The sequence below is a fragment of the Misgurnus anguillicaudatus genome, chromosome 10 (genome assembly GCF_027580225.2).
Source record: "Misgurnus anguillicaudatus chromosome 10, ASM2758022v2, whole genome shotgun sequence".
Classification (NCBI taxonomy): Eukaryota; Metazoa; Chordata; class Actinopteri; order Cypriniformes; family Cobitidae; genus Misgurnus; species Misgurnus anguillicaudatus.
Window position 1 is genome coordinate 38,404,590 of NC_073346.2, and position 21,899 is coordinate 38,426,488.

A 21,899-nucleotide genomic window follows, 5' to 3' on the forward strand; every position below is an offset into this window, starting at 1 on the left:
TATTGTTTAAAATGGTCCGCAATTAATTCAATGTGTTCACATAATACGTAAGGTCGCGCTGGCGCGTCACACGACCAGTGAATGACGAGAAGTTTAAAAATACTTATGTTTTGGGCGAAAATGATGATCGTTTTGCTAGATAAGACCCTTATGCCTCAGTTGGGATTGTTTAAAGCCCTTTAAAGCTGAATTGCAACTGCAATTTTAAACTACATTGAAACTGTAAACTGTTGAGGTCCACTAAAGTCCACTAAATGGAGAAAAATCCTGGAATGTTTTCGTAATTTCTTTTCTACTAAAGAAAGACATAAACATCTTGGATGACATTGGGGTGAGTAAATTAGCAGAATTTTTTATGAAGTGAAATATTTCTTTAAGTAGAACTATACTTTTAATTAGTATATTTGAAGAGTTTGGTCCCAAATGCGCTAAACGCCATTAAAAAAAAATAGTTACCACCAAAATCAGATCTGGTCAGTATTAAAAATAAATTCTTAATTTTACACAAAATCCGATATCTGCCGTGTTATTCTGTCATCTTTTCTCTATTTTTTCCAATCCGCGACAAACATCAGCTCTCCTTCTCTACACTGAAAAAAATGATTCATTGAATTTAATCCATTTTTTTAAGGTAAGTGGTTGCAATCAATTTAGTTAAGCTACATTTAAACAAAAAAGATTAGTAAAGTAAAATAAAATAAAAACTTTGTACTGTAGCATTTTGTACGAAATTTGAAAAGAAGGCAAAACAACAATTTTTTAATAGTGATCTCAGACCTTTGGACTCCACTGTATGTAAGAGAGACAAAGAGAAAGCAAGACAGAGACACAGAAAGAAAGCAACAGAGAGATACAGAAAGAAAGAGACATCTTATTTTTTTATTTTATTTCTATATTATACTGCTTTAGCAATACAAATGCACAGTTTTGTCATGCCACAAAGCACACTTAAATTTAAATTGAGAGAAAGAGAGAGAGACATAGAGATACAGAAAGAGAGAGTAAATATTATCCAAAAGGTTTGAGCAACAATTCACAAAGAATTCCTCAGCAAATATTCAATATGTTGCACGTAATACTTAACATGCTCAGATATTATATAACAAGAGCTGAAAGCGACAAGGAAGCTCTCCTGCCGTGTAATAACATCTCTATCAGTTCTCCCACGGGAACACCGACCTGTCAGCGTTCGGCTCCGGGGAGACAGATCCCTACCCAGGCATTGAGAAAAAGCACTTTATTTCTTTAGTGTTACTTAAATTACACAGACAGACAGACAAACAGATAGACTTCATGAAGTTGTCATTCACTCATCACCATTTGACTTGCATCTATTACATCCAGGGATGTTCAACCTGTTGGAGGCAACAGAGCTGCACCCCTCCTCGTGCCCCCAGCTGAACAAACGTGTCTTAAACTAAATGATCCCCATTGTGGAGCTGAATACAGTAGCAGGTGTTCGTTTCTCCCGCCCGCCTCCACCCTCTGCATGGAGAGCTCGCATCACGTGCAGATGCTCCCATCAAAGGGCAACTCCACCCGATAACGCAAAACCAAGATAACAGCTCACCGAGTTTGAGGACTGTCTGTAGGTGCGGCGCCCCGCTGCATTTCCTCACAGCTCTGAACAATGTGTGCTCGCTGAGGAAGTGTTTTTAGGTCACATATGGCCGAGCACCGCCGGCACGTTTGTCTTGCGCGAGGCGTTCGCGAATTGACAAGAAAAAACGATAATGCCATAGCAGAGATGGAGGGAGAGAAAGGGGGGTGGAGGACGAAAAAAAGGTAGTGATTGAATAACAGTAATTAAAGCGGTTATTCGTTCGGCGAGCACCTGCGTGAGGGATGATATTACTCCTTAATTCAGCTCAGTTTAACTTCCCTCAACCGCTGCTTTTCAACTACACCTCATTAATCGCTGATTGGCATCGAGCTGTTTGCAGGAACAAAATGTTTACTCTCCTGAAACCTCCTTCTTCAGGGCTAGTTTCTTGTTTTTTCCGTACCGTACGCATTATTTAAAGGCTGGAATGATTTTTCCTTTCATTAGAAATGGAAAAGAAATCGTTCAAAGATTTCACATGCTTCATTTGAAACGAAGACGACAAGATTTGTCGATTTGATTCAACGTTTACCAATGCTCTCTCTAAGCTGTCCATTGATTTTCACTATGAAACTAAGGCTGAGAAATCTTATTTATTTAAATGATCTTATTTAGTAAAAAAATGGATTGCATCCTGAAAAAGCACAGATTTCATTCCAACATTAAACGGAAGTGCAAAAATATAAGACGATCACGGAGGCAATGTGCTATTATTTAGCTGAAGCACTTTCAGAAACAATATAAAAAATATAAAAGTCCACTTACAGTAATTTCAGAGAATTGTTTCTAAACACATTGTAAAGTTTATCAGCAACAAAACATTTATAAAGACTGTGAACTATGTAGTATTAAACTGTGGAGTTTTTTCAAATTTTTTGTGTTAAAGGTATAGCGGAAGATTTTCCCAAATTATTTAAAAGAACCGCCCCTCGATGTTTAAAAAAAAAATGCACACGCAACACTCCCGAGAGGGAACGCCTGTTAAATGCGTGCACGAGACAGAGAGAGAGAGCATGCAGGAGCTCAGTTCTTCTCTTCGCTCTGTTTACAAGTTTCTGTCGGCATGTTTACCGTGTCTGTGCGGTTCGTGACTTAGCATCGCTAATCATAGCTTACATCAACTTTTACTAGCAGTGATTTTAAATGGATTTCTCCAAATAGCATGACAAAATGTACCTTTCCAGTAGAAACTTCGCGTGGGAAGCCCAACCTGTCCTTTTAGCTCACGCCAGCGTGTGAAATAGTCTTCCATAAACAGTCTGGTCTTGTTTCTTTCTTTATAGTCCTTTCTCTTCTTGCCATACAATTCGTAGACACTTTTTCTCTTGCGACCCTCAGACATTTTGAAAAAAAAAAACACAGCGAGAACGCGAGCTTCAATGAATGGTTGAAACCGTAGCACAACACACATACACGTGAAAGTGCGCATGTGCAGCAAGCAAACCTAGAGGCGAGCATGTACGACGGTTATACGTCAACATATAATCAGAATGATTGACATCTGGGATGACCAATAGTCTTGATGATCCACCCGGAAAACGGAAATCTTCCGCTATACCTTTAAGGATTATCTGGGCGGGGATAAAATGGTGGCTCGATGATGCAATCGTGAGCATCCATTCAGATTGTAGAAATATTTAAAAGTTAAGCGAGACAGCAGCTTTTTTAGAGTCAGGACATGCGCAGAAGGAATCGTCCGTGAAGCCAGACGTGGAGCTTCGGTATCAAACTTCCGCCCAAACACTTGCATGCCCAATGCAACCACGCCAATCATAACGACACGCCCCGTTTTTTATATCATCAAATTACTTGCTAAAATGAAGCTTATCACAAAAATGAATGATTGACTACCTTAAAGGACCAGAACCATTTCTAGGAAATTTTTATTGGAAGTGTAAATATTTTTTTGCCGTTTGATTGCATGGAAAGGGGCGGGGTTTATGACCTGTACTGCAGCCGGGGGCGATCGAAGAGCCAGCGGTTCCAGTTTTAGTTCAAAATACCCCACAGATCATTTGTTATAGCATGTCTAAAAAACCCTGTGTGTGTGTACCTTTAAATGCACATGAGCTATTGCTCTTCGCTCCCTTACCAAAAGAATAGATGTGATTTCGCAAAGAAAAACAGAAAAAATAGCAAACAGCGTCCAACTTACTGAAGAAAGAAACTATGGTAATACAAGACTGTCAGTAAGCAGCTGTGGGCGGGGCTTTAGCAGTGTGACATCACATTGCTAAGAGAAAAAAAAAGCATGTCTAATGAGACTGCTTTGGTTTAATGGGGATTTAAAAAGATGGGGTGACTAGATTTTTTTTAAAGTGCGTTCACACACTGACAAAACACATTTATGTCCAAACAACTTGTAAAAGTGGATTTTGTATAATAGGTGCTCACAACTGACACAAATTCTTAACACCGGGTTCCCACACTTTTGTTAACTTCAAATTCAAGGACTTTCCAGGTACAATACCCTCAAATTCAAGGACTTAATGTGGGGACACATTTCAAGTCCGAGCACGGTTAAATTGTGTTACCTTTTAAGATACATTGTAACAGTTCCCTTTTGAGGGAACTCGCACTGCGTCATGGCGGTGACACTTTGGGGATGCCTCCAGGGGTAAGTGCGTCTGAATGTATATATCAAATTTAACCAATGGTGAGGCTTAACGACAACGACAGGGTGACGCGGGAGCCAGGAAGTGTATCGCTATTCTAAATATTGCCAAAGACGGCGTTACAGGGACGCAGAAAGTATAGCAAGGGAGACGCAGCATCTCGTTCCCTTCTCAGGGAACAACAGTTACATACGTAACCAGAGACATTTTCATGTGTCAAACACAACTATGCAAAAAAGCTATTTGGTATGAATCAACATTCGCATACAGAAGATATAAGCATTTAAGAAAGCCTAGACTTTTTATGATATTATCCTACACTACACAGGGAATAATATGGATTTTTTTCAGAAAACTTCTTGCATAAAATAGATTCAAGCACTTTCAATGACCTGTATCTATCTATGTATATTTTCAAAAACTTTCCAGGGCCTTGATTTTTCCCCCCAGATTAACAAAGTTATAAAACAGTTAAGTCATAAAACAGTTACTGTAGTTCCACTCCTTGATTCTGATTGGTCAACAGCTGTGCTTTATTTATGATAAAACACAGCCATGACCGCTGCACCCAACGATTCTGTGTATTGCACAGCACGCTTAGCAACAAACATATGTGAAACATTCTGTTACTCTTCACAGTCGGCCAGGAACTATTTTTTCCATCAGAATAAAAGTTTTTAGTAATTTTACTTTATGAAAGTTGAATTTTTTAAAAGCAACAAGGTACTCAATGCTATGCTGCATTACGGCTAAAGGGGCTGCATTGACTGCAATTTGCGCCATCCCTAACAACGAACTTCAGCTCTGACTTCACAATACAGCCTCTTGTACCTTATTGCTTACCTAAAACCCCTTGGTATGGTACATGATCTTTTAGAAGAAACATTTTTGGTAGTACGGTTCCATAAAAAACGTTTAACATCCACAGAGGTTTCTGTTTCTGTAAAGTCATTTCAGAGAGTTGTTCTTAAATGCATTATAAATGTTAGAAATTATTTGCTGAAAGACATTGCAAAGACTGTGAACTGTGTTGTACAGAATTCTGGAGTCACGCCAATAAACAGTTTTTCCACATTTCTGCGTTCAGGATTATTTGGGCGGGGCTAAAAAGGTGGCTTGATGATGCACTGGGGCCACCGAGCATGGCCCCGCCCCTAACACAATCACAAGCATCTATTCAGGTTGCAGCATTATTATAAAGTTGAGAGTGATGGTAGCTTTCCCGCGTGTGGGCTTGGTAGTGTCAATAGCAGATACGACCCCTACACATGTTTTTCCAAGATTCTGATAACTTATTTTATATATTTTACTTTTTTTAATTATTCAAATTTGGCTGCGTGGTTAATCACACATTTTTCTGTGTTGTCACAGAACACATTTAATATCGGACTTTACAAGGACTTCAACTCTGACTGAATAGTTTGTTGGGGAACCAAAAATGGTCCTTCTATGCCAGCTGTCTGGTTGCCAGTCACAGTTTGTGTAAAAATATTCTACTCAATATTAAAATGACCCATGAGACAAAAAAGTGCCTTAGGTAAAGTAACGCACATTTACAGTATCTGAAGATTAACTTTAACACCCAGCTTTTTAAGGCAATGGGTAACGCGTTGCTACTGTGCCGCAGGTATATCTTTCAACCCTGTAATACATACACATGTTTGTGAGAAAGTGACACAGAAACAGAGCAGGCGAGAGAGCAGCTGCACCTTAATGTTCAATATTTACTCCTCACCAGCAAATGCGAAAACCTTTGACGAAACGCTTTCAGATGAGAGAGAGATTTTCTTTTTTTAAATGACACGCTTCTTATTTAAGAAAGAATACCTTGTGTTTATTGGATTTTTGAGCCATTTCGTTGAGCTCCACGCGCTTTTAAGGTAAAAAAATGAAAAATGGTATCGAGCGGCGAGGGTTCGAGCGCACATTGTGCTCGATGCAATGTAGGTCAGTGTTCTGCAGCGCCACAGATAAGACACAGGGAACAAGTGTTGTGTGTACTTACAAGCAAATATCTGTCAAAAGAGCAATTGACAGATCTACAAGAGCGCTTTTGGCTTGGGACGCGTTCCTTCGTCATTAGCATTTTCAAAAAAAGGCCAGAGATTTGGGCCTATCAGCCTCGACTCGCTGCAGAGCCGGGCTGGTCCTCCTTGTTATCTGTTCAGTACAGAGGTGCAGCTGTTCAGCAAATGGATTTGCTGATTTTTAAAGGGAGATGAGGGAAAAAAAACAGCAGAAGAAGAATCAGGTACAAACAACAAGCCCACTGAAACAAGCATTTGGAATGAATGTGTATGTGCTTGCAAACCTTACCTTCTGTTTCTAAAACCCACAATATGCTTGGAAAAGGCATTAGATACGAAAAGCATTTCCTTTATTCACTTTCCAGTCTCCCGAGGGGCCACTCTAGCGCTGGGGCCGACACGGGGCCCGGGTGGACCGACGAGGCAGAGGAAGGGGAACAAATGTGTCGCTTTAGGTGGGATAGGCATGCAGCTGGCACGTGTGCCACCTTTGTCTGAAGCAATCCCAGCGTGGATTGCACACACGCCCGTGGAGGAATTCTGGCCCTGACGGGGCCAAGGGGGCGGGATGGTTGCCCCTGGCCAGAATGAAATGGAGGGTGACTGCTTCTACAGAAGCTTCAAACATTATCATACACACCAGTCTGTCCTGTATCACTATTCACGAGCACAGCTGCGCCATGACAAAAAAAGTATATTATAGCCAGAGGAATGCTCACATATGGCTCAGGAGATGTTATGTGTTGCATTGAAGTCTAAGCTTTTCTCAGACTTTCTCCAAAAATGCCTGAAAAACAAAAATAAAACACAAATGAGGGAATTGTTGACATGCAGTGAGAAATCTTTGCATATCTACAGAGAGAGAGAGAGCACAAGCTAAAGAAAGCATATGTCTCTATTTCATCGAAACAATTGAAATAATTCAGAGAAAATTACTACAGTATACATGTTAACTTGTCAGCTGAGTGAAACTTAAAATTTTATTATAAATCACTTACCCCTGGGTCATTCTAAACCACCAAGTCCTTCGGTTGTCTTCAGAACACATTTTTAGATATTTTTGATAAACCGGGAGTCTTATGACTGTCCCATAGACTGCAGATTGATTTTCACATTCAAGCTCAGAAAATAATGAAATACATCACCAAAAAGGTCCATGTGCCATTAGTAGTTTAATAATAACATACTGAAGTGATGAGAACAAATTTGTGCGCAAAAAAATTATTCATTAACTCTTTCGCCCCCATTGACGAGATATCTCGTCAATCAAGAGAAAACGCTTCCCTGCCAATGACGAGTATTTCCGGCTTTCCCCAATACCTTTAAGAGTTAAAGGGGACATATCATGAAAATATCATGAAAATCAGACTTTTTCCATTTTAATGCTGCGTTCAGACCAGCCGCGGTAGAGGCGTCAAGCGCAAGTGATTTTAATGTTAAGACAATGTAGAGATGCGTTGACGTGCGTCCGGAGGTCTCGTGGCGCGAATGAGGCATTTAGCACGGCATTAGACACGAATTGAGCGTTGCCGCAAGAAAACGCGCAAGTTGAAAATTTTGAACTTTGGCGGAAAAACGCATTGTGTTAACCAATCAGGAGCTTTCTCTAGTAGTGAAATGATTACATGAAGCGAAGCCCCTCCCATGACGCGAATTTCCACAAATCTCTCGATGACTAGAATTTCACGCACGGCTTTCACGCGTGAACGAAGTGAGTAAACTCAAAATGTTAAAGCAGCAAATTAGACGCGATAGATGCGAATTTGAGGCCTCAAACGTGGCTGGTGTGAACCCATGGTAAGTGCTATAATTGGGTCCCCAGTGCTTCGATCAACCAAGAAAGAAAAAAGAACAACCAGGTGAAAAAAAAAACAACCCAGTAACTTAGTTTTAGTAAACCATTCTCTGCAAGCATGTGAAAAATAGTTCATTAAAATTTGGCTCCTCTTGTGATGTCAGAAGGGGATAACACCGTCCCTTAATCTGCAATATCTAACCACAGCACTGCCATTTAGTGCAGAGATCAGCTCATTTGCATTTTAAAGGGGCACACCCAAAAATGGCCCATTTTTGCTCACACCTACAAATTTTACTATGCGATATATATGATATTTTGAGTTAAAACTTCACATTTGTATTCTGGGGACACCAAAGATTTATTTTACATCTTAAAAAAGTCTTGTGAAATGTCTCCTTTAAATAGTGTATAAGGAAGGATCAAAATATGCACATCCAAATCAGTCTTAACCAGGTGCAAATAAAAAAATGGAAAAGGGATTGGCACACTGTTATGTTCCCTTTATTTCAAAAAGTTAAAAAGCAACAACGTTTCGGTCTAAGACCTATGTCAGACAAACGTACGTAAGTTTTTTCTATTTTTCCTTTAAATAGTGTCAACACATCTTGTAAAAAAAAGTAAAAATCTGATGAGCACTGAATGATGAATGATCTTTAAATAGTTACAAATACTCACTGTGGATGGAGCTACGTGAAAGTTTTTCAAAATCAATCGTGTGTTATTGATTGATCTTGGCGACGGCAAAGGCGCTCTTGTGGCTAATCGAAATATATATCATATAAAAATAGATGAATGCAGGTGCTTTTAAAATGTATTCATTTCATACCATTTCCCCCATAATTCAATTCCATTACTGCTCTTCATTTCGCCGGTCTATTGAGTGGGTGTCCAAACTAACAATTAAACTATTGTTATGAGAACAGAAAGCCCGAGGAGTCGTCGTTTCAGGAGATAATTATCAAATATCACTCCACTGTAATCACTGTTAAACAGCTTAACCCTCAACTAAGCGCACGCTCCACATAAAACCAAAACCAATGACAAGAGGATTCAAAAAGGATTTGTAACTTCTTGAAATCTATTAGAAGTTTCCTTCTTTGTTTTTATTACAGTAGCTTGATTAAAATCAACCATCGCAATATTCAAGCTTAACACTTTTTTCTTTACATGTCTGTTTTTCCCTTTGAGCCCTTGTGGGAAATGTTTTCTTGGCCTGTGTCGAGGTCTAACAGATGCTGCCCATCCAAAAGACTCTTTACTCTGCCAAAAATATCAAACGGGAAATTAGGGGAGGCAATCTATTATTTAAAATAACAAGCGACAGTTCATATGCTTCTGCGACTCAGAAGTGCATCGGCGTGTTCGACGGCGGGCGAGCCTGGAGCCATCTGACTTTGCTCGAAGGAAAAACAACAAACTCGACGTAAGCCCCCTTCAACCTCGTAATGACTTCTGTGCCGAGACAAAATAAAATAAACACCTTCAAGCCGCTCTATTAGACAACACTTAAAATCATTCCTCCCTTTCTTTGTTGGGAAGGGGGAAGGGGTGCCGTCTTAATTACTTCCTTCTTGGAGTGAGCTTGAACGCTAACGAGAGGATGCTCCTTTCTACTCTCCGGCGAGCGTGTGTAGTTTATTCGTATAATCAGCTAGCTGTCGGAGACTGGATTAGCCCCTCCACGGCGAGTGAAGTGTTTAACATGGCACGCACGATGGGCTCAAACAAGCTCGCTGCCTGCCTTCTCTCCACAAACACTCATTGTCATTAATTTGATTTGCTTATCGCCCCCTTCCCCCCAAAACCTCTCAGTTTCGCATTTCCACAGCCTCTCCTTTCGAATGCAGAGGCAAACGATCGCACCCGCTGCTAAGAATTACCAGGTAAAAAAAATAAAACAAGTTAAATTAAGATGAAGAATTGTAAAATGTTTCCAGTTGGAAGCGCCTCGATTATAAGGGCCCCAGTCCTGCAGGATTACCTGCGATTTATCCTCATATTTCGGGATGCCTCGCCCTCCTTGTTCGGCACGTCTCTCCGGGGGCCTGGGAAGCAGCTTGCATCTACCTCTGCCAAAAGAGTTTATTAGAGCAAATGGTATTGTAAGCCCTATGGAAGGCATACCTTATGTGAAGATTTAAAAGATATTAAGAAGATTGTGGGGCCCAGAACCCAGGTGTGCCGGGTAATAGTCATTGTCTTGTATGCGTGTGTGCGGTTCAAACGGGGGAAAGGTGCCAGTGAGAGAGGGTAGAGCACACCCCAGGCGCTTCTGTAATTTAGACCCGAGTGGAGAGATTCCTCGACACCGCGTTGAGTCTTTACAATAACTGCTCTGAATCAAAACACGGAGATAACGGAGTACTAAAGTATGGGTGAGATAAATGCAAAACACAAGCAAGGCCTCATATGCTATATTTATATACTAAAAGTCTTTGGCCAGAAACGTACTCGATGCAAGTGCACAGATATTAACTTACACGGTGCGAGCGATTTGTTATCCCTAACTTTTATCCCAATGGAAGTTACTCGGCTCATGTATTCGCCCCTAAACATAGCGGGGCAAATGTGTACCGGCAGATATTACTCAAATTGCAAATAAATCTTCATTCCTCCCAAAAAGACACTTTAATGTGTAGCGACATCATAGAAGAAAATTTTATTCGGCATGGATCACCGGCGTGGGGGGCGTTTGAGTACTGTACCATATCAACATCTTACCCTCATTATGCTAAAACATTATTCCATGTGCAACACCTGCGGAATAAATTTGGCATTCAGATTTGCAAAGGGATGATCAAACGAGTCCGAAACACTGTCATTATTTCTACCTCGAACCCTGCCAGTGAAAATGACTATTTTTTCCGAGATTTACGGCATTATCAATTCGACTGGAAGTAAACTTCATTTTATCGGTTTAATTTACTTCATCTCCTAACGAAAAAGCAACCACATTAGCGAAATCACACCTGAACAAATCCGTATTCGACATTACCTGATTGAGGTGCTCAAATGAGTTTTAAAAACAAAGAAACAGACATTTATTGCGCCCCGAGGAACACAATACTTCACTAATGCGTCATTGTTTTACTCTTTTTTTAAGATCACCGGGAGAGCTTGCCGCACAACCGCAAAACAAGAAGGGCACAATCGTCTACGGGATTCAAACATCTGGAAGACAAGAACAAACCGTATTTATCTCGCTCGGCACCACTGCAGTATAACCTTGAACTCAAAAGCTACATAAAAAGAAACGAGAGCTAATGAATTAAACCTTCCCAGATATAATTCTGTAATGGCGGTAATCAGCGCTTCTGTGCCCGTCTGTGAATAAACCCGCCCGAAATCCTGTTGGTGGTCAATATTCTTGAAGCTCTGCCAGCGTGGGAATATTCCGGCTTCGTTCCTCTGTGCTTAATGTTATCAGGTAACACACACTGGCATTAAATCCACAACATAATAAAAGCCCTTTCTGGAAGCCTTCAGAGCAGACAATGCGGCTCTCACCGAAAGCCCTTTAAGTGTTCCTGTTTAATGTCATTACAGAAGCACGAAGCAAGCGGGCTTCTCGAAGCTCGGCTTGAAAAGGGAAACCCTACACAGGACCTCAAGGTACGTTTGCTCAAAACTAAAGGAACAAACAAACGAGTCGGTTTATTACTGTACGTCGGGGAGATGAATGGAAAAGCGTCAACTCCAGCCATCTCTACTGACAGCGTTTTAAACCCAGAGATTTCTGCACATTAGTCACACATTTTAGGGAGAAAGTGCTTTACCGAGCGCATTGATCAGGATTACAGTTCTATCTGTTTCTGTCTTTATTTCGTTTTAAGACCTGTCGCTGGTTTCAGGGTTGCCAAGCGTTTTCTCAAAATAATAAAACAGCTTTTGTGGTTTGTCTCCTAAAATGCAAATGCAAATGAATTAGTAGGTGTAATGGACGATTAATAGTTTAATGATTCTAATAAAGACACCGTTTTAAAGTTGTGTTGTTTATTAGGTTATTAATATGTTCATTTGCATGTCTAAAAGAGGAAATGAATGATCAGGATTACATGCAGGAAGGATTTAAATAAATTTTGTTCATTGTAAGTGTCTCAGACAGAACCATTAATACGGCATGTGTATTCAAATTAGATTTCAAAATCCTTAATGCCTTGCTGTTGTCTAAAAAACACACGATGTGGAGCTACATTAGTCCATCTCCATTTAATGGACTTTCAAACTAATAAATAAACTGGGATAGTTTATTTAAAGAGATGATAAACTTAAAGGCCCAAAAAAAATGAAAAACTGCATGAGTTTCTTTTTTTGTGGAATACAAATAAAGATATTTTGATAAACGATTGCAATTAGCCAATTGACGGTGCCCATTGACTTCCATAGTAGGAAAAACAAATATTATGGAAGTCTATCGGTACTATCAACTGTGTGGTTATCATCATTTATCAATCAAGCTTTCTTCTTTTGTGCTTAACAGAATAAAGAAACTCATACAGATTTAGATAAACATGAGGATGAGTAAATGATGACAGAGTTTTTATTATTGGGTGAAGTATCCCTTTAAATAATGAAATTAATGAAGAGGCTGCATTGGCCCTTTCGTAACTTTATATACAAATTGTGACCCTTGAACACAAAACCAGTCATAGGGGTAATTTTTTATTGAGATTTGTTAGGATAGGACAATATTTGTACGAGATACAACTATTTGAAAACTATCTGGAACCTGATCTGGAGCCTTTAAAGCTGTCCAAATGAAGTCCTTAGCACTGCATCCACTCACAAAATTGAAAGTTTTAATATCTTTTTGGTAGAAATATACAAAATATCTTCATTGAAACACAATCTTAACATAATATCCTATTGATTTCGCCATAAAAGAAAAATCAATAATTTTGCCCCATACAATCCATACAAATGAAAAGTTAAGTTCCAAAACGCAATAAATCCATTTGGACTAATTTGGGTAAAAACTTGTTTTTTATACCAAGAAAGTGACAAAATGAAAACCACTATTTTCTGTTACAAACTTTCACATTTAGGTTATAATAACAACATTAAAAATTCAAATACATAATTTGATTTTCACAGATTTATTATAAAAACTGATTATTTTTCCGCAAAATGCAATAAATCCCTGACAATTATTTTTTTCAAATGTTATAAATCTATTGAATTAATATATAAATGTGCATTCATTTTTGCCATGTTGTATTCATTTAGTTGGCTGATTAAAAAAATAAACATTAAATGGCATTAATCAAAACACTTTCTTTGTTATATTAATAACACTGTCATTGCTTGGGATGTCATTGCTGAACTTTTTGACAGCGATCAGCTGTAAAAAATATTTTGGTCCTGCTCGATTTTCGTTGACTTCGCGTAAAATTATGGAAAGTTTTTCATAAGATCCCCTGGGGTCAATATGTTAGCATGAGAGAAGCTTGATGCTATCGTGTGAGAACAAACAACAGCCTGCATTTTTCCTTCGCCCGAGTGCATCTCACGTAAATTATTAGATTTTGATGCCATCAAAATTACTATTTTGTTTTTGTTTGTTTGTTGATCATGAAGTACAAATTTGTATTCAAAGTGCCGCCATTATTGTTTACAATGCGTGGAATGGTGCGCTGTGATTGGTTAAGCGGATTTATTGAATTCTGCAGAGGAGCACTGGCGTTTGTCGCAGTTTGGAAAAAAGGGAGAAAAGATGACAGAATAACACTGCGGATATCGGATTTTGCGTAAAATTAAGAATTTACTTTTTAATACTGACCTGATACAATATTGATTTTGGTGCTAACTAATTTATTTTTTTAATGGCGTTTATCGCGTTTTTGAACCAAACTCTTCAAATATACCACTGCAACTTAAGACTGTGCTCCGGGGTCAGAATTTTGCTTTTTTTTTTTTTTTTTGACTGCTGGCATTATTAACTAAATTTTAATCCGGGACGAATTTCCTTGACAGTTTTTACCAAACCTGCTCTTTATTTTTTTACATTAGCGGTCAATCCGTTTCAGACAAAAAAATCCTACTTGTTTTTATTTTATTTTATTCATAATCTCCTGAGCTTCATTTCTTAAGGACGGAGGCTGACTTTTGTGGTTGGTATCAACAGTTCTGCCGTAGGGCAGGATCTCATTTATGCTAGAAATGCCAAGAGGCTAATATTAGAATTATAAACAAAAGCTTAGTCTTTTATTCCCTATGAAGCATTCAACATAGCGGCGGATTAAAGTGTGGATGAAATACTATATAGACAAGATTCCCTCGGGAGCGGTTCCACCTCTTCTGCATTCTCTCAGAGGGGAAAGAAAGAGAAGCCACTGCACCTTAGTGTTGAAAGAGAGGAGGAGGAATTAATTTCTGCCCTCTGGGAATAACACACATGGGATCTCAAGAGTTTGAATGAATCAACACATCTAGCTCCGACTGCTGCCACTGAACAGATAAAAGAAATAAAAAGGGAGAAATAGAGTGAGAGAGAGGAAACTGATCAATGTGCATTGAGGAGCGGTGGTCCCTTCTGTTCGTACGGCCGCTGAGGACGTACAGCTACGCACCAACATTCACCACTGATTTTATAGCTGGAAAATTCATGCATCCAATTTTATCAAGCTGTTCCACTGCCACATCGTATACTGTATAGCAGAGACTCATTAGCATTTTACTAACCAGCGAAGCCAACAACACGACAAAAAGTTTTTCCAACGGAAATGGAAATGAATGCGGGGGCGACTGTTAAAATAACACACGGTTTGATATGGCTCAATAGTCATCATAATCTTAAGGAAATTTGTGAGTCTACAGATAACCTGCCAGGTTTTGTCAAAACATCCAATAAGGGTCCCAGACAATAAATGACTGCTCCCCGATAAATAAACGCCACGGATGTCCATTCAGGAACAATACACCTGGAAATAAAAGATAAGTTCAGGTGACTTAACACAGAAAGTCTTCAGTAATCCACTCTCATTTAGGGAAGCCAGTGGGGTGCGAGACCGTGCGAAGGGATCAGAGTAAATGAGCGACTGTATTGACACACGAATTTCCGCACAAAGTCGCGTGCAACTGCTCGGTTCATGTGTCAACAGCGTTAGTCCCTGCACTCACAACGCTTATCTCGCTCATGATCTTGTCTCAGCAGTCTGGCTGTGTTCCCCAAGAGTCAAGCTGTCACCCAACGCATCCAGTTTAATAAAACGTTAGTATCCCGTATCAAGAAGCACAAGTAACATCATCTTTTATGCTAACGGTCAACACAAACCGATCTTGAATTGATTACCTTTAAAAAAAGTCTTGCCCTCTTCTGCATCCTCCGTCCACCCCTTGAATGCTTATCCAAAACACACCCAAGAACATTTGATGCAATGCATTATCATGTGTCCTATCCCTGCCCGATCTACTCCCACCAGGCCATTGTTGGAAGAGTACAACTGTTCGGAGTGGGTGGCACATCTGTTCTCATAGACAGCCCATGCCCTGGGGTCAACCTGTACCACAGCTATCATTTAACATGCGCCTCTAATAACTGCTCTGATATTCCTGTCGAGCTGAAGACAAAGGGCTCACATAGGGTTGCCTATTGTCTAATAGTGGGTGTATTAAAAGTCATGTTTGTCATGCACCGTTCTATCTTTCCATCTGGTGTGCATATCTCACGTAACAGGGTTACATGCATTTAAAATAAGCATAACTCACACAGAATATGTTAAGCGTAGCTATCATCTCGTTAGAAGCACCATATGCACGCTATTAGCATAACCTGCAGAAATATTAACACACAAGAGCTGACTGTAAATGCATTCACGGAGGCCAGTGGGTGGTAAAAAAACTTTCTTGAAAACTTCCGAGCTTTTGTTCTGAGCTTCGTTACGAATTTGTCCGGCACATGCACCAGCGATAACACAAATTCTCTTTCGTAACTGCCCTATATAGACTCCTTTCTGCTTCTTCTGCTGCCAAACGAACTTCTTACTACGAAGCGCATGATCCGAAGCGAGTTCGAAGTAGGTAAGTTCGATCGTGGGCTGAAGGTGCGAATAAGCGCGTGGGGGTTTGTGTGTCCGTAAGATGAGGCGTTAGCACCGAGGGGGAGCCGGTGGGCTTGGGCAGAAGAGGGTGAGTAGAGAGCGTGGAGGATGAAAGATGGAGTCTAATCCTCCACATGTGGCTGCTTTTTCTTTTTTTTAAAGGAAAGCCAACTGGAGCCATTCTGTGGACTGTAGGCCAAGGGCTCCAGGAAAGCACTGCCCCGAGCCAAAGCACACAGTGTGAAATGAGGAGCTAAAGCTTGAATGTGCTTTTGTTTATCAGAAAAATGCACTCTAAGTGGAATTGGCAGAATAAGGCCCAAACTCCATAAGTCATATAGACTGGGAACGTTGCGGGCAAAAACAGCCACGAATGAGGCTTCTGCCGTGAGCTTGCCGATCTGTTGGCAGGACCACCGCCGTCTTGCTCGCTCCCCTAATCTTTACTCCAGCACAAATGAGGATCAAGAGGGTCAATCTAAAGTAAGGAAATGTGGTCACAAGTTGCACAAGGCCCCTACAAAGCTTTCAGAAGTGGGCCAAGGACTGATCAATCTCAAACAATAGTTGCGATCCTTCACTCAGTTTCCGACTTCCCATCAGTCGGTTCTGTGGCCTAAACAGAAACAGTCAAAAGTTAGCAGAGCAAGCGGCTTTCAAATTGGCCACTTGGTGCAGCACGTCGTTTTCAATAACATGATTTGGCTATGTCAAATTGAAATACTTTAAGCAATATCCATTATGCAGATGGAACACCAGGGAAGCCAAAGGAGACAATGCTGTGGTTGGTAATGCAGTTGCCACATCTGAGAAACTGAGACCTTTAATGTGTACAGTGTACATGTTTTTTTTGTTTTTTTTTTTTGTAGTAAAACAGCAGCAAACCACCAAATTAATTTTATGGTATTCCAGCCCTTTTTATTAAAGTGTATTAAAGGGGTCATATTATGAGATTTAAAAAAAATGTAAAATAAGTATTTGGTGTCCTCAGAGTACATATGTGAAGTTTTAGCTCAAAATACTCCACAGATAATTTATTATAACACGTTAAAATTGCAGCTTTTTAGATGTGAGCAAAAATGTGCCGTTTTTGGGTGTGTCCTATAAAATGCAAATGAACTGATGAAATGCAAACGCTGATCGTAAGGATGGTGGTTTGATGAAATTGAAAATCAATTGTGCTGTCAATTATTTCTCTCTCTCTCTCTCTCTCCCTGCACTAAATCACAGTGCAATGGTTGGATAGTCTAGATCAGGGGTGTCAAACTCAATTTCATCCCGGGCCACATCAGCATTATGGTTCATCTCAAAGGGCCGTTTGTATTTGAACGACTGTATGAATGTATCAACTCTTTTATTACTGCACTGTAAAAAATGTGCTGTAATATTGCAGCTGGTTGCCAGTAACTTACTGTAGAAGATCAAGTCTGAAAATGTTTCATGTTCATTTAACTTTGAACATAATGTTGCCAGTAAATAACATAAATGTAAAATCTACAGTAAGTTACTAGCAGCTAGTTGCCAGTAATACCAATTAATACTGTAATTTCTTCAGACATTTTTTACAGTGTGTACATTGCATAATTTTCTCTGCATTTGCTTACTATTGTTTTGTCAATAACTCAATTAATACCTAGCTTTGAAAGTAGAAGCCCAGGCAAATAATGACAAAGTGTATAGAGTGCAACTATTCTACACATTATTTTAAAAATAATTGTGGTGACAAAAACACATTTTGTATGTGAGTACACTCAAAATGTTATGTTATCCTTCATTGTGCAGGTAATAAAATGAGAGGCATTTTAAGATACTAATCTATTTTACAATCTCCACCACAATATGCATATTAGACACATATACTCTGGCTTGTCATTTCTTGCCCTCTTTACAAAAAAGCTGTGATTTTTTTACCTGGCTTTGAGTGTCTGATTGACTGACGTCTCATAAGTTCAGTGTTGTAGGCTACAGATCAATAGTTTCAATCGTTTATTAAACGTAATCGGTTCAGATGAGTCATTAGTTCGCGTATTGAGCGGGAGTAGACGCTGTGTAAACTAATCCCAGCTGGACATCGCAAAACATTTCACGAGACGGAAAACATTTTCTCGCTGGATCCACGTGAGCGTGCGCGAGAGAGGGAGAGAAAGAACGAGCAGATACTAGCCGTTTCTCAATGTCAAGGATACTTCCTTGGCAGGACTAGTCCTTACAAGTCACTTCCTTCAGAGGCGAGGCGAGGCTCCTTTTAAGCATTCGGAGAACACGTTAAATGGAACAGGCTAGCAAGTGCACGTCATTACGTCATTACGTGATTGAAAGGTGTGCTTTCGGTGCTGCGCGCAGAGGATTGTGGGTGATTTCAGCGCGTGAAGAGCGCGAAGGATACAAATTTGCATCCTTTCCTGTATATGGGATATTTGTCGAACGAAGGACTCAGTCCTTGGCTGAAATTTCGAGGATCCTCGACATTGGAACAGTCCTTCGACGGACGTCGATGACGTAGCATCCTCGAAATTATAGCTTCCGAGGATCCTTCCTTGACATTGGGAAACGGCTACTGTCCGTTCCATATGCGGAGGTCGCGTAGGCAGCGTCATCAAGCCTGGATTATATAAGTTAACTGACCATTACATTCGCAAGTCATACGCATATTACAACAAGACAGTCTTGATGACGTATGCAGCCTGGAAATGCGCCCTCCGGAGGCTGCAGCATTCGTATTCAGACACGCCCACTCTAGTAGTGCGCGTGTGCAGGGCACTGCACGTTCTTTCTCATGCAATCATCAACATTATCAACATAATTACATTACAAAAAGACTTAAATTAGTTTTGGTAGCTGCAAAAAAAAATCTATGTTGAAAATAACCTGCAAAAATAAAACTTATAATAACAATAAAATAATCTGTAAACTCTCGCGGGCCACATAATTAACATAATTTGTAAACTCTCGCGGGCCAGATGAAATGAGGGGGCGGGCGGGATTAGGCCCGCGGGCCTTGAGTTTGACACCCCTGGTCTAGATAAGGGCAGTATTAATGAATTAATAAGACTTGCTACCTACGTCACAAAACAGGCGGAATCTGAATGACCTCATTTTTATATGCTTGCAGAGAATGGTTAATCAAAACTTAGTTACTGGGTTGTTCTTTTTAATGTTTTCTAGGTTGACAGAAGCACTGGTGAACCAGTTATAGCACTTAATCATTGGAAAAAGTCAGGTTTTCCAGTGTGTTGAGCCCTGATATTGAAGTAAACTTGGGTGTCCTGCCCACGGGACAGGGGCAGTTAATAGGTGTTACCAAAGTAATTTTTTAAGTTGATCCAACTTTTCACTTTTTACAGTATAATGACAATGCTTCACATTTTTCAATTGATCAAAACAATAGTAAATAAATGCTTTTTTTAGAGCGCTGACACACTTGTGTTCATCAGAACCTAAGAAGGATTCCAACAACTTATACATCGGTGAAGACGCTGTTGAAGAGACTTGAAACAGATTGTTCATTTATCATTCATCGGCCCTCAGTAAGATCTGGCTCTTTTTAAATAAGTCTGTGTAAATAATGCACACACACACACACACACACACACACTCACACTCAATGACTCTTAATGCATCGTTCCATGAAGAGTAGCAGGGCACGTCGACAGATGTATGTCTAGACATCGATCTGCACCACATCAGGGAGGAAGCCGGAAAGTGTTGTGAGACGCTGATCTCTGGTGCCAGCTGCTTGTTTAAATTGCCTCTGTTTTACAAACAAACCGACTCTTAGAACTTTCTCGCAGCTAAATATGAGGGAAGAGCCGCGTGGCTGATACGTACAAAGAGACTCTAAATTGGAAAGCAGTGGAATGTGATGCGCTTCGTAAAACAAAGCTGAACAGAGAGGAACGCTTAAATGCAATATTCCCTCAGTTTGTGGGCAAAAAAGGCACAAAACAAACAAGGTCGCTGTCATCACCCGCATCAAGGGAACGCGCGGGTGCCAGCCAACACAAAAACTCAACCAAACGATGCAAACACAGATGAAACCAAGTATAAAAAATCTATTTAAAAATGATCTAATGGAGATCGAAAAGAAAAGTTCTAGATCTGAAAAAACAAGGTATTTTAAAACATTAGGCTTTATAGGCTAATTAACAGAAATCTAATGAGCCAATTATGGTGAACTGATGAGAGAAGTTTGATGAGAGCAGAAAAATTTGGAGGGGACTGCTGAGAAAAACAGAGAAATACTTCAGGTTACGTGATGAAAGATAAATGAGAGCTCCAATTTGACAGGGGGTGATTAAAAGCAATGCTAAGTACAATGAAGTGACAATAACTGGATATAATCAGGCAAATCTAGGCTCTATTTAAATGACAATACCAAGTTAAATTTCGTTAAAGATCTATTACCAAACAAAAATTATAGTAATGTGTCATTATACTCATGTTGCTATTATAGAGTCATGGGTAATCAGTTGTCTTAACACCATAGCGTTCATTTCCAAAGCCTTGCCCAAGGTAAGTACTTCAATCTGATGGGTACCAGCAATGATGGTTTATATGCAACTGTGACTATATACAATTAGTCTAAACATCTTATACTTCCTAGCCAGTGTTCAAACATGTTATGCAACAGAAAAGATAAAATGCAGGGTATATATTTTATTCACAAGCAAGTATCAAGTTACTCTTAATATACTTCCAGTTAGGGCCTGGGCTACACAATATATCATTTAAACATTGACACGGCAATGGGTATATACTCCTTTTCAAAAGGAAAACTATTTTAGATGCCTTTGTCAGTTAACAAATGAAGAAATCACAGATTCAATATCATTCCTTATTACATGGCTCATTGGAATGCTTGATTCTGATTGGCCAGTCGCGACATTTGCAGGTTTATTATTCCCAAATAACAATGGCTCAAAACTAGTGACACAGGGTAACTTGTATGACGCAAGGTACAGTTTAATTTTACATAAAAATTTCTTTTTTTACATGGCACTCTAAAATGCTTAATTCTGATTGGCCAGTCACGACATTCAAAGGTATATTATTCCGAGATAACAACCGCCTGAAACTAATAACGCATGATAACCCAGATGATGCAAATCATTTTGACAGTCAGGTACAGTTTAACAGTGTTGGGGAAAGTTACTTTTAAACCTAATGCATTACAATATTAAGCTACTCCCCAAAAAAGTAACTTATTGCATTACTTAGTTACTTTTCAAAGAAAGTAATGCTTACGCTACTTTTAAGTTACTTTTGCGTTACTTTTTCTTAATTGGCTGGCTTGATCTCTTTCAGGCCTTCAAAGTGTTTTTTATGATCGCAAAAATGTCAAGCTCTGGCCTGCCATCTTCGTTTCTGACTCAAACTGTTCCCGCTTAGTGCGTAATTCTACGTTATTATGTTTAGTTTAATTCAGTACATTATTTTATTTTTAAATTGAATTAATTAAACTAAAAAGTAACTCGCATTACTTTAAAAAACAAGTAACTCAAATATTAATGTGTACATTTATGAAGTAATGCTTTACTTTACTCGTTACTTCAGAAAAGTAATATTATTACGTAATGTGTGTTACTTGTAATGCGTTACCCCCAACACTGCAGTTTAACTCTTTCCCCGCCATTGACGAGATATCTCGTCAATCAAGAGAAAACGCTTCCCCGCCAATGACGAGTATTTCCGTCTTTCCGCAATACCGCTATTATCTACCTTCCGCAACTTTTGAAACCCGGAAGTATTGCCCTATGGCAAGCTGCTGCATGTCCGTGTCTGTTTTAAAGATCGCTCTGAATGGGATCTCTATGAAAA

At 39.6% G+C, this 21,899-nt stretch overlaps 1 long non-coding RNA gene across 3 annotated transcripts in view; it reads right to left on the minus strand.

The window, feature by feature from the left end:
• LOC129448771 (uncharacterized) overlaps positions 1–21,899 on the minus strand; it is a 99,025-nt gene that overhangs the window by 53,071 nt on the left and 24,055 nt on the right. Inside the window, exons 1-3 of one of the 3 annotated variants that reach the window (XR_008645872.2) lie at positions 10,025–10,129; positions 6,535–7,032; positions 6,025–6,419 (exon numbers count right to left, since the gene is read on the minus strand). This is a non-coding gene — a long non-coding RNA (uncharacterized lncRNA). Of the gene's footprint in view, positions 1–6,024; positions 6,420–6,534; positions 7,033–10,024; positions 10,130–21,899 lie in introns of those variants that run through there. The other 2 variants (XR_012371643.1, XR_012371642.1) reach the window with 2 other exon arrangements.